An 11924-nucleotide genomic window follows, 5' to 3' on the forward strand; every position below is an offset into this window, starting at 1 on the left:
TCTTCCTCTCTCCCCACTGCTGCTTGATTAATATTAATTCGGCTTAATGAAAAAAAACGCAAGGAATTATATTAGCACGCTTGAACACATTTTATTTTCTGATGAGACTACGTGTTTTCCTGCACTTTTTCAAGACCGACAGAAATGTGAACTTGCGCCTGGAGCAGATGTCATCGGTGTGTGATTCGTGTTTGTACGTGTGTGTGTGTGAGTGTGTGTACGTGACAATGTGAACATTTTCAATAAGCTTGCTGCAACTGCTGGGTCTAGTCCCACAAGCCCTTGAGGCTTTGACAAGACCTGGAACTTTATCCTGACTCTAAGAATTAGTTATTAAAGATTACTATTATTATTATTAAAATAGATATTTCGGGTTATTAAGGTTTTATTGAGGGAAACGTTATTATTGTCGCATTGCGAGAAAAATCAGAAGTAGAAAATAAAAAGAGCACCCATCTCCTTCCCGAGAGCAGCACGTGTGAAGCAGCTGTCATGCACGGGTGCTTCCGTCGTGGTTTCCGAACGACCGACGTTTCTCTGCCAGGGCTGTAAATTGAGATCATGCGGAGCTGGCACAAATGCCCAGCTGCTTTATCCCTGTTTGAGGCTGACGTCAAGGTTTGCAGAAATTCGCAACAAAAGCTCACAAGAGAAAAAAAAGCTTCTTTTTTAATACTATAAGTTATGTTCCAATTTTACATCAGCGTAGCTTTAAAAGTATAGAAACAACCAGCAGAATCTACTAGTCTCCACCCGTACCTTGAACATTTAAACGTAACGCGTGAAGAGCACATAGTCACTGACAAATTAAAAAAAAAACAAAAAAAACGTTGAGCGTGGCGAGTTTTTAACATCTTAATATTCCCACTCAGCCAATGAAAATGCGGCATTTTTCAATAAAAACGCAAAAGAACGAATTGCAAATCACGGAGCGTGAAATCTTTTACATCGAGAGAGCAATTGTCGAGCGATCAAGAAGTTTGTTTCAACTTTCATACCACAAGTCGCTCACCAAAGTCTAACAAACGTCGTTTTCCTCTTCACCATGATGGCCGTGATCAATGCGAGGGAAAGAAGAGAGAAAGGTAAACGACACTTACGGCTCGAAGTCATCCAAAACGGCAATAATTGTGCACCATCTCACCATCTGCGTCGTTGACTCCGGGATGGAATTCAAAATCTGATTTTTTTTTAAATGAGTTTAGGTCCTGCAAATACGTCGTTCGTTATAACGTTGAATACTTATAAGATTATGCCTGGGCATCATTTCCTCTCGTTTAGAATATTGGGACAATTACGAGTTTTGAAAGAGTAAACAAACAAAACAAAGGGCGGCTCGGACCGCTCTTTTGTGCGCATAAAAACTGCTATTAGTGACGTGCGTGACCAAAAGCCTCGCTGTGGTCGAAGTTCGAGATTGGCATGGCAAGGCTTCCTGTATACTGATTAATGCCTGCCTAATCGCTGATTCACGGTGAGGCAAGTTCTGCTAATCACGGTGAGGCAAATCCTGGTCGTGGCGTCACGAAGGCAAATGATATAAAGGCTCTACCCAAACATCTCGGTGCTAATTGGGGTCGATTCACGCCTTACGATTCAGGACTAGAACACAGGCTGGAAATCAATTCTCGAATCATTTTTTTGTCACTTTAATAGGTCAATGCGAAATATATGTCAAAATACTATTTATTGAATAACTGTTCTTTAATTCACTTTGTTAATATTATGCTTCGATATTGTATGCAATATTGTTATTGACCCAACTCTACATTTAATGTTTTTCGTTTATGAAAGTGTGTATTTTGCAATATTACTGAGATCGAATTTTCCCCTCAGAAAACGCTACAATACTTGCACATAAAGTGACTAAGCAGGCGAGCTGGTTGATGTTACATATTTTTTCAAGAACCGGAGACGACGGACATTTTGTGTGTTGTTCCTTTTTTCCCCCGTCCATCGTCTCCGGTTTTCCAAAAATGTGTAAATAGGCAGCGACTCTTTTCTCTGAAGTCCCTTAACGCTTGGGATGCAGGAGCCATAGTTTCAGTATGTTTAGAATACTTTTAACATTCATTTTGGGAGTAAAGAGGACCCTGTATTTTTTATCACAATACGATGACAAGATTACTTACTACAAAGAAACTGAACATTTTAGATATAATATTACTCTGTTGGGGAAAAAAACATTTAATAAAATCATTGGCGTTCTACTGTATTCACACGAGTAATAGCCGTAATGTTTACCTATTTTCCGGGCTATAGTCCGCGGACTATACATGTTTAAAAGTTGAAATTTCTGGCTGAGTGGACTATCTACGCGTGCGGACTATACAGGAATTATGTTTTTCAAGATCGTTTATTATGACGAGACGTGACGAATTTTGTGCATGAAAGTGTATGTTAATGATGATTTATGCACATTATAGGCTTTATTGTGAGCTAAAAAGCAGACATTTGTAAACGTGTGCCGTCTATGAGAATATTTTCGTGTCAACTAAGCACCAGGTGTGGACTATGCACCGGGTGCGGGCTATCTAAGCAAAAGCTTCTATTTTTGACCCCAAATTTCCCCCTGCGGACTATACACCGGGTGCGGACTACAGTCCGGAAAATACGGTATAAAGAAAACTTGAGGGTTCGCTTTTCCGCGGAGCATCCGGATTGCCAATCACCGTGGTCAACAGCACGATAATAGCGGTTTACAGGACAGGGAAAAGGTCTTCGAGCGAAGATACCACCTGGAAAGATTGCATTTGTATGGAGAATCGTGTTCTCGATCTAGTTAATCACTATGTTATTTAGGAGCAACGCGATGATTGGCTGCATATGTGCTTTGCAGAAAAGTAAACGCAATGGCATTGTTCGTACATATTGCGGCTATTAATCGAGTAAATACGGTAAGCAAAGTAGGAAATTACAGTGAGTGTGTGTGTGGAATTTGTCAAGCTATCTTTGGCAGGAAGGCGAAAAGGTGCTGAGAGCAGCAAACTTTTTCAAATATAATTAGAGCTGCAGAGCAGTGCCCTAAGGGTCTACTTTAATTCTCAGACTTCATATCTCTTTTACATTAAGATATCACGTCTATTTTCCTGTCCCAATATTTTATGATCACCCTTAACGAAGTGATGCTTGGACTGCTTTTAGTAGTCCCATGAAACAATTAACTTTATATGGGAATTGAGGATGGATACCTCACAAAATTGTTGCACAGGCTAATAATAATAAACAAAACCTACAAATACATTTTTTTAGACTCGGCGTAATACTTCGTGTCCAACAAATGTACATGATAGTCTCAGCTTTTAGTTAAAATTTAATGAGATAAATACTAAAATAGCGAAAGAACACATGTTGATGTAAATATGGTTTATTGCGCGGGAATCTATTTGAAATGTCACTAGTGACAAAGACAGGTCAGAACTCTGTGAATGAGCGGGCGTCTTACTCAAACGGCACACCGGTTCAGGTTGCTGGAAGCATGCATCTAATTTTTTGTGTGTGCACAAAACTTAGACCAAAAAACTGCGTTTTTTGGTCTAAACAGATGTTTCGGCATCGTCATTCGCTGAGATGCCTCCGTAAGTTGAGATGATCGGTTCTCCGAGTGCTGTGCGTGAAAGTAGACGCACAAACATTTTTTAGAGTGTGATGCATGAAATACAAAAAAAAATTCCGAGGACACCTGATCACTTCTTATGAGTTGTGAATGCGAAAGCATGAATGTCGTTCTTCCGCTCCCTTTGTTCGTCTGCGGCGTACTGGCGTGGACAGCCAGGCTTCGCTAGTGCCGAGGTAGCGGCCGACGGCAGAGCGCGCGCTCTCGTGAAGTGGCCGCGCCATGCTAAGCCAAGCTGAGCTCGGCCGTGCAGCCTCTTCGGAGTTTGCCCTTGGGGGCTCTGCTCCCTCTCACCGGCGGCCGGGCCGCTGCATGCGCTGCGCCGCCATGGAGAGGGCTTTTCTGGTGGCATTCCTTGGAACTACGTCGCGCAAGAGCCAATGGGAGCCTCGTTCCTGGAAACTATGACGCTCGCCAACCAATGGGAGCCGTTCCATCAGATTCTGCCACAGACAAAAGGCTTCGCTCCATTGGGACAGTGGAAGGTGCCGTTTGGCGCGGCTTCAAAGGCTGATGACGTCGGCTCGCTCCTTAGGACAGTTAATGCTTTCGCATTAAAAAGAAGCGATATAGTCTTATCGGTTTCTTTAAAAAAAATTAAGGACTCGAGATATGTTTTGATGGCCCATCCTAAGCCGAGTGCGAAATTGTTTCAAATATTAGCTCTAGTAAAGGATTAATTAGCACAATTTCCCAAGGTTTACCTTAGGCAACTATTTGTTATACGGACATTTCCTTAGAGCGTATTGAGAATGAAATAAGGGACCAACCTGTCAATTGAAGTATCACGTCTTTCTTTTCCGTATAATTTGCGAAATAAAATTGAACGCGCGAGAGAATTGGCCTCCAACAAGCTTGGTTCAAGCCAAATGCCAGGTACCGCTTCATGGATCCGGGTAGACAGATATTTGTATGTTTGAACAGATAAGCTTTTTTTATGTTCAGCGGCATCGAGAGTAAATCCGGCATCGACAACGCTGCACTCGAGTGACTGCCGTGCAGACAGCTTCTTTTCGGCGTCACATATTGCGTGCCTCTGGCGCTTTTGTCAGGCACTCACAAGCTGCTGTCTTTGGCATGTCTTTCATCCGGGGATCCCTACCTTTTGTGTCCAAATAAATTAATCGAATTGGATATCTCCAGAAAATTGAATGACTGCAGACATGAGACCGAGCACAATGTATAGTTTCATCAAATTCATAAGTAAAAAGATCAAGTGAAGTTTATACCAAAAAAATGCTTCCCCCATATAATCAAAAGCAACTGTTTTAGATTTGTTATGAAGGCAGAGCACGATGCTTTCAGCAAATCCACATAGTGACTACTTGCGTTGACTATACTTGCTTTCATTTTTAGGATAAAATGCGGGATCATAAATAAACCTTGCGCTACTCATTGCGCTACAAACACTTAGCCACTATCACTTATGCAAATTTGCACTGCCATAAATAATGGGCCCCTCAACCCTCATCTGTCTTAGAGACACCTACATACTCAATATGCTACAAAGCTGTTTCCTTTCCTTACACGTATCGGTACGCCGACGGGGCAAATAGGCATAACCTTTTAAACAATAAAGTGCAGAAGTTGTGCACATAATGATGTTATGCGCTTAGATAGCAACAATAAATGTCAAATGACACTTTACAAAGGAAGACAAAAAAAAGAACCCGGTAAAACGCGAAGTAAAAAAAAAAGATGAAAGCCGTTTACAACTCCCTGTAACGCCGAAGTAGAACGCAGCTCTTGAGGAGGAAAATGGAAGAGTACTGAGGGGAGAGTATACCATTCCTCCCTCCTCGTCACCTCGTCATCGTGCCTGCTACTCCGCCACGGGGGCCACGTGGCCTCACGGAAGCCATGTGGCCCCCGTTTGGTCACGTGACCCCCCCTTTGGTCACTTCACCCTCGTGACTCACGGATGTCACGTGACCTCAGGGGGTCACGTGCACCCTTACGGTTACGCCGACGCCGTCGGCGACGGCGACGCCGCTCAAGCCGGAAACGGGCGCCTAAAAGCTGCGCTCTAAAACGAATACAACCCCTTCTCCAAGGCGCGGAGGGAAGAGAGGAGCGGTGATTTGAAGCCATCTAATGGCGACCGCGTGACGTGATATCATGATGGCAGCGCCCATGCGACGGAGGGCGAAAAAGGTCTATAGATTCTAATGTGTTAGCATTTTACCGGAATGGTTCGCGGGACCTTTTTCTCGCGAATTGTAGGCGATTCAAGAAATTCGCAAAAATTAAGTCCTTGCGGTCGTTTACAGTTATCGACAGTTCATTATAAACAATCCAGAACCTTCAGTCACAGCAGATTCAACATCAGAATTGTAGCACTTGTCTCCCAACGATGTAGGTACTCCAGAAGCCGGTCAAAATAAATAACTTCATAATTACTTACAGCGCGACTGGGACAAGGACAGACAGAGGAGAAACACAGAAACACAGGACAAGCGCTGAACTAGCAACTGATTCTATTGAAAAGAAAATACATGTGATGCTGCTGCTGCTCGTGCAGGCATGCCCCTCCGTGGCCCTGGCGCTTCTTCTTTCACTCAATGCGAAACCGGTCAAGTTATCCGAGATCCAAAAAGCCGATCTCGCTCTTCATCAAAGTCACTGTGGGCTGGCTCACACACAAGGATCCGGTTTTTGTTATGTGGTACGTCTCCATCATTTCTCGGGGTAGTTTGTGGTTGTGTCGGAACATCACTGTAGTCTTGTTGAACAGGGGTTGGCATCCGCAATCCCGGCAATGCATCGCGAGATGCGTGTGAGCGGTTCCTTTCATAGAACTGTGGTGTTCTCGTAGTCTTATGTTGAGGCAACGCCCAGTCTGTCCTATGTAGGCACGCCCGCAGGAAAACGGAATCTTGTAGACCACGCCTTCTATGCAGGCGACAAACTGCATTCCGTGTTTGATGCTGCAGCCGCTGTGAGACTTGGGATCGTTATTTCTCGCGCGTTTGTTGACTGCGGAGCACACAGAGCTGAGCTTGTGGCGGGCGGAAAAAACAACATTCACGTTGTATCTTGAGGCGACTTTCTTGAGTCCGTGGGAAAGGCGGTGGATGTACGGTATGACTGAGGTTTTCTTTTTCTCTTTCTGCTCGAGGTCACGTTGCTCGATCGCGGGATCTGTTTTAAGGTGTTTCACGATTTTTTCGCAAGCTGAAGAAATGACCGAATTAGGATATCCCGAATCCTTGAGCCGTTGAATTTGGGACATCAAGCTGGAATTCAAATTGTGGATGCATGTGCTTGTTAGAGCAGTCCTCAGACAGGAAAATGCGATGCCTTGTTTGACGAGTTTGGAGTGGGCTGATTGAAAGTTAAGAAGAGCCTTCGCTGTTCTGGGACTGTAACACCAGCAAACATGATCGTCCCCCACTTCGATGCGGAGATCCAGGAACTGAATGAGGTTCTGTTTTGGGGCTTTATAGGTGAAGTGAAGTCCTAGCCCTTTTTCCGTGAAGATCTTCAGCACATCGTCAAGCTTCTGCTGGAAATTAGCCCTCTCAACGAACACCAAATAATCGTCTACGTACCTAAACACTTTTTTGGTGTTTTTCTCCAAGCACGGTTCAAGATCCCGATCGATCTTGCCCAGGAAGATGTTACTGAGCACAGAAGCTACTCTAGACCCTATGCATACGCCAGACTTCTGTATGTACACCTTGTCCTGCCATCCGATGAGTGTGGACTTTAAATAAACGGACAGGAGTTCGAGAAAGTCTTCTACCGTAATCCCGCATCGCGTCCTGAAGGCGCTTTCGTCGTTGTGTTCTGTGATGCACTCCTTGACACTAACCATGAGGTCGTCGTGTGGCATGGAATAATATAATTCTTCAACGTCGATGCTGAACGCGCTACATCCGTGTGGGTTACTGACATTTAGAAAGTCAACAACCGCCTTGGAATTGGGGACGCACATTGGGTCTACAATATGTAGGGAGTCGAGGAGCCTTTGCAAAAAGCCCGAAATTGCGTGTAACCAAGAATTCCGCTCGGACACTATGGTGCGAAAGGGGACTCCTGGCTTATGGGTTTTTGCCGCGAAAAATACGTCTAACGTGAGGTTTTTTCCTTTCTTTGCTCCTGCAGCAACACTGGTCAGGTTCAGTTGGTGAAGAATTTTGATGGTGCATTCCTTCACCTTGGCGGGACGATCGGAGACCGCTTTAAAGTTTTTTAGTACGGCTGTTGTCGCTTTTTCGGAGAACGTGCCGTCGGGCATGATGACAAAGCACCCTTCTTTGTCGGACAACATTATGTTCATGCTCTTGGACGCGAGAAAGTCAATCACGGGCTCGAGGCCTTTGGTTCTTCGGCACCCTCCTTCGGATCTCCACAGGACGTCCACACAATCAGCAACGCACCTTGGTCTGTCCTCTTCCGGTGTTGCTCGTGAGATGGATCTCGACATGACCAACTTGTCTACTCTTCTGAGCATGGGCTCGAGGCAGAACTTAGGTCCTTTTTTTCAAAATCTTTAGGTGACTGTCTGGGACTTGAAGATCTCCGAGGATGACAACGTTACCTTCTTTGGCCTTAGTCCTCTTCTTGGGAGGCAGTGTAAGGTGCACCTGGGTCCAAAGAAACCCAGTAACCTGGGCAGTGGTCCTTGACCATTCTTGAAAAAGGCGGGATGCTTGAGGATGAGTAAGCCCCCGGGAACAAGCGATACGGAGGCAGTCCTTAAAAAAGCGGACCTGCTGCCACCACTCCGAACACAAGATGTGACACAGCCTGCTGGAGTGCCTCGGAGACGGAACCAACAAATGTTATTTATTTTAGCAAAATGGACAATTGGGCGAGTTGGTAAGAATTCATAATTACTTACAGCGCGACTGGGACAAGGACAGACAGAGGAGAAACACAGAAACACAGGACAAGCGCTGAACTAGCAACTGATTCTATTGAAAAGAAAAGACATGTGATGCTGCTGCTGCTCGTGCAGGCATGCCCCTCCGTGGCCCTGGCGCTTCTTCTTTCACTCAATGCGAAACCGGCCAAGTTATCCGAGATCCAAAGAGCCGATCTCGCTCTTCATCAAAGTCACTGTGGGCTGGCTCACACACAGTGACTTTGATGAAGAGCGAGATCGGAGATTGTCCATTTTGCTATGTTTCATTTCTTCTACAAGGGGCTCTTTTCTGTGTTCTCAAGACTTTGTACATAATCCCGCTGTTTTATCATCCCTCATCGCTGTCTATGTTTGCAAGGCAAGGACCGCATCCTGGTACGCTAGATCCTCCACGTGCCCCCCGGATTTGCAAGTCATTTGCGGGTGGATGGTTCCGTCTCCGAGGCACTCCAGCAGGCTGTGTCGCATCTTGTGTTCGGAGTGGTGGCAGCAGGTCCGCTTTTTTAAGGACTGCCTCCGTATCGCTTGTTCCCGGGGGCTTACTCATCCTCAAGCATCCCGCCTTTTTCAAGAATGGTCAAGGACCACTGCCCAGGTTACTGAGTTTCTTTGGACCCAGGTGCGCCTTACACTGCCTCCCAAGAAGAGGACTAAGGCCAAAGAAGGTGACGTTGTCATCCTCGGAGATCTTCAAGTCCCAGACAGTCACCTAAAGATTTTGAAAAAAGGACCTAAGTTCTGCCTCGAGCCCATGCTCAGAAGAGTAGACAACTTGGTCATGTCGAGATCCATCTCACGAGCAACACCGGAAGAGGACAGACCAAGGTGCGTTGCTGATTGTGTGGACGTCCTGTGGAGATCCGAAGGAGGGTGCCGAAGAACCAAAGGCCTCGAGCCCGTGATTGACTTTCTCGCGTCCAACAGCATGAACATAATGTTGTCCGACAAAGAAGGGTGCTTTGTCATCATGCCCGACGGCACGTTCTCCTAAAAAGCGACAACAGCCGTACTAAAAAACTTTAAAGCGGTCTCCGATCGTCCCGCCAAGGTGAAGGAATGCACCATCAAATTTCTTCACCAACTGAACCTGACCAGTGTTGCTGCAGGAGCAAAGAAAGGAAAAAACCTCACGTTAGACGTATTTTTCGCGGCAAAAACCCATAAGCCAGGAGTCCCCTTTCGCACCCTAGTGTCCGAGCGGAATTCTTGGTTACACGCAATTTCGGGCTTTTTGCAAAGGCTCCTCGACTCCCTACATATTGTAGACCCAATGTGCGTCCCCAATTCCAAGGCGGTTGTTGACTTTCTAAATGTCAGTAACCCACACGGATGTAGCGCGTTCAGCATCAACGTTGAAGAATTATATTATTCCATGCCACACGACGACCTCATGGTTAGTGTCAAGGAGTGCATCACAGAACACAACGACGAAAGCGCCTTCAGGACGCGATGCGGGATTACGGTAGAAAACTTTCTCGAACTCCTGTCCGTTTATTTAAAGTCCACACTCATCGGATGGCAGGACAAGGTGTACATACAGAAGTCTGGCGTATGCATAGGGTCTAGAGTGGCTCCTGTGCTCAGTAACATCTTCCTGGGCAAGATCGATCGGGATCTTGAACCGTGCTTGGAGAAAAACACCAAAAAAGTGTTTAGGTTCGTAGACGATTATTTGGTGTTCGTTGAGAGGGCTAATTTCCAGCAGAAGCTTGACGATGTGCTGAAGATCTTCACGGAAAAAGGGCTAGGACTCCACTTCACCTATGAAGCCCCAAAACAGAACCTCATTCAGTTCCTGGATCTCCGCATCGAAGTGGGGGACGATCATGTTTGCTGGTGTTACAGTCCCAGAACAGCGAAGGCTCTTCTTAACTTTCAATCAGCCCACTCCAAACTCGTCAAACAAGGCATCGCATTTTCCTGTCTGAGGACTGCTCTAACAAGCACATGCATCCACAATTTGAATTCCAGCTTCATGTCCCAAATTCAACGGCTCAAGGATTCGGAATATCCTAATTCGGTCATTTCTTCAGCTTGCGAAAAAATCGTGAAACACCTTAAAACAGATCCCGCGATCGAGCAACGTGACCTCGAGCAGAAAGAGAAAAAGAAAACCTCAGTCATACCGTACATCCACCGCCTTTCCCACGGACTCAAGAAAGTCGCCTCCAGATACAACGTGAATGTTGTTTTTTCCGCCCGCCACAAGCTCAGCTCTGTGTGCTCCGCAGTCAACAAACGCGCGAGAAATAACGATCCCAAGTCTCACAGCGGCTGCAGCATCAAACACGGAATGCAGTTTGTCGCCTGCATAGAAGGCGTGGTCTACAAGATTCCGTTTTCTTGCGGGCGTGCCTACATAGGACAGACTGGGCGTTGCCTCAACATAAGACTACGAGAACACCACAGTTCTATGAAAGGAACCGCTCACACGCATCTCGCGATGCATTGCCGGGATTGCGGATGCCAACCCCTGTTCAACAAGACTACAGTGATGTTCCGACACAACCACAAACTACCCCGAGAAATGATGGAGACGTACCACATAACAAAAACCGGATCCTTGTGTGTGAGCCAGCCCACAGTGTCTTTGATGAAGAGCGAGATCGGCTTTTTGATTTTGGATAACTTGGCCGGTTTCGCATTGAGTGAAAGAAGAAGCGCCAGGGCCACGGAGGGGCATGCCTGCACGAGCAGCAGCAGCATCACATGTCTTTTCTTTTCAATAGAATCAGTTGCTAGTTCAGCGCTTGTCCTGTGTTTCTGTGTTTCTCCTCTGTCTGTCCTTGTCCCAGTCGCGCTGTAAGTAATTATGAATTCTTACCAACTCGCCCAATTGTCCATTTTGCTAAAATAAATAACATTTATCCAGCTTCTGACGATTTTACGAGTTTACCTATGCGCACAACGTCCGACAGTCTGCGGTCTATGAGTATCGAAAAGTCGGTTTCTTTTTCTCGCTGAGCCTTTCAGGTAAAACTATTAACACTCCATATTGCAGGTAAATACAAAGATAAATAAAGGATAAATATTAAGCTTGTTTATAAAATGATACAAACGAAATATACGACCCGCTAAAGCGTCGACACTTGAACGCGAGCCCTGCCAGTGCCTTCCCCTGTTATAACATATTATAATAACAATATAAGAAAAATAAGTAAATCATCCTTAATTATAGGTACACGTTGATGTATACAGATAATTATGTAAAAATTAAGGCGAGCCTGTGAAATTGAGACAAAATATCTTCAATATTTTATATTTGACTTTTCGACGACACGCTCAACACGAAATAGACGATGCGAAAGGGGGGAAAAAGGTCGAAAGACACCTAAGCACTTCTTATGAGTTGTGAATGCGAAGGCATGAATGTCCGACGATGTGGATGCTAGAGGCGGCGCCATGTTTGTCGGCGGCGGGACGAACAGAAGCACCGCC

This window comes from Ixodes scapularis, unplaced genomic scaffold, assembly GCF_016920785.2.
Source record: "Ixodes scapularis isolate PalLabHiFi unplaced genomic scaffold, ASM1692078v2 PGA_scaffold3__209_contigs__length_174095766, whole genome shotgun sequence".
In the NCBI taxonomy this organism is placed as follows: Eukaryota; Metazoa; Arthropoda; class Arachnida; order Ixodida; family Ixodidae; genus Ixodes; species Ixodes scapularis.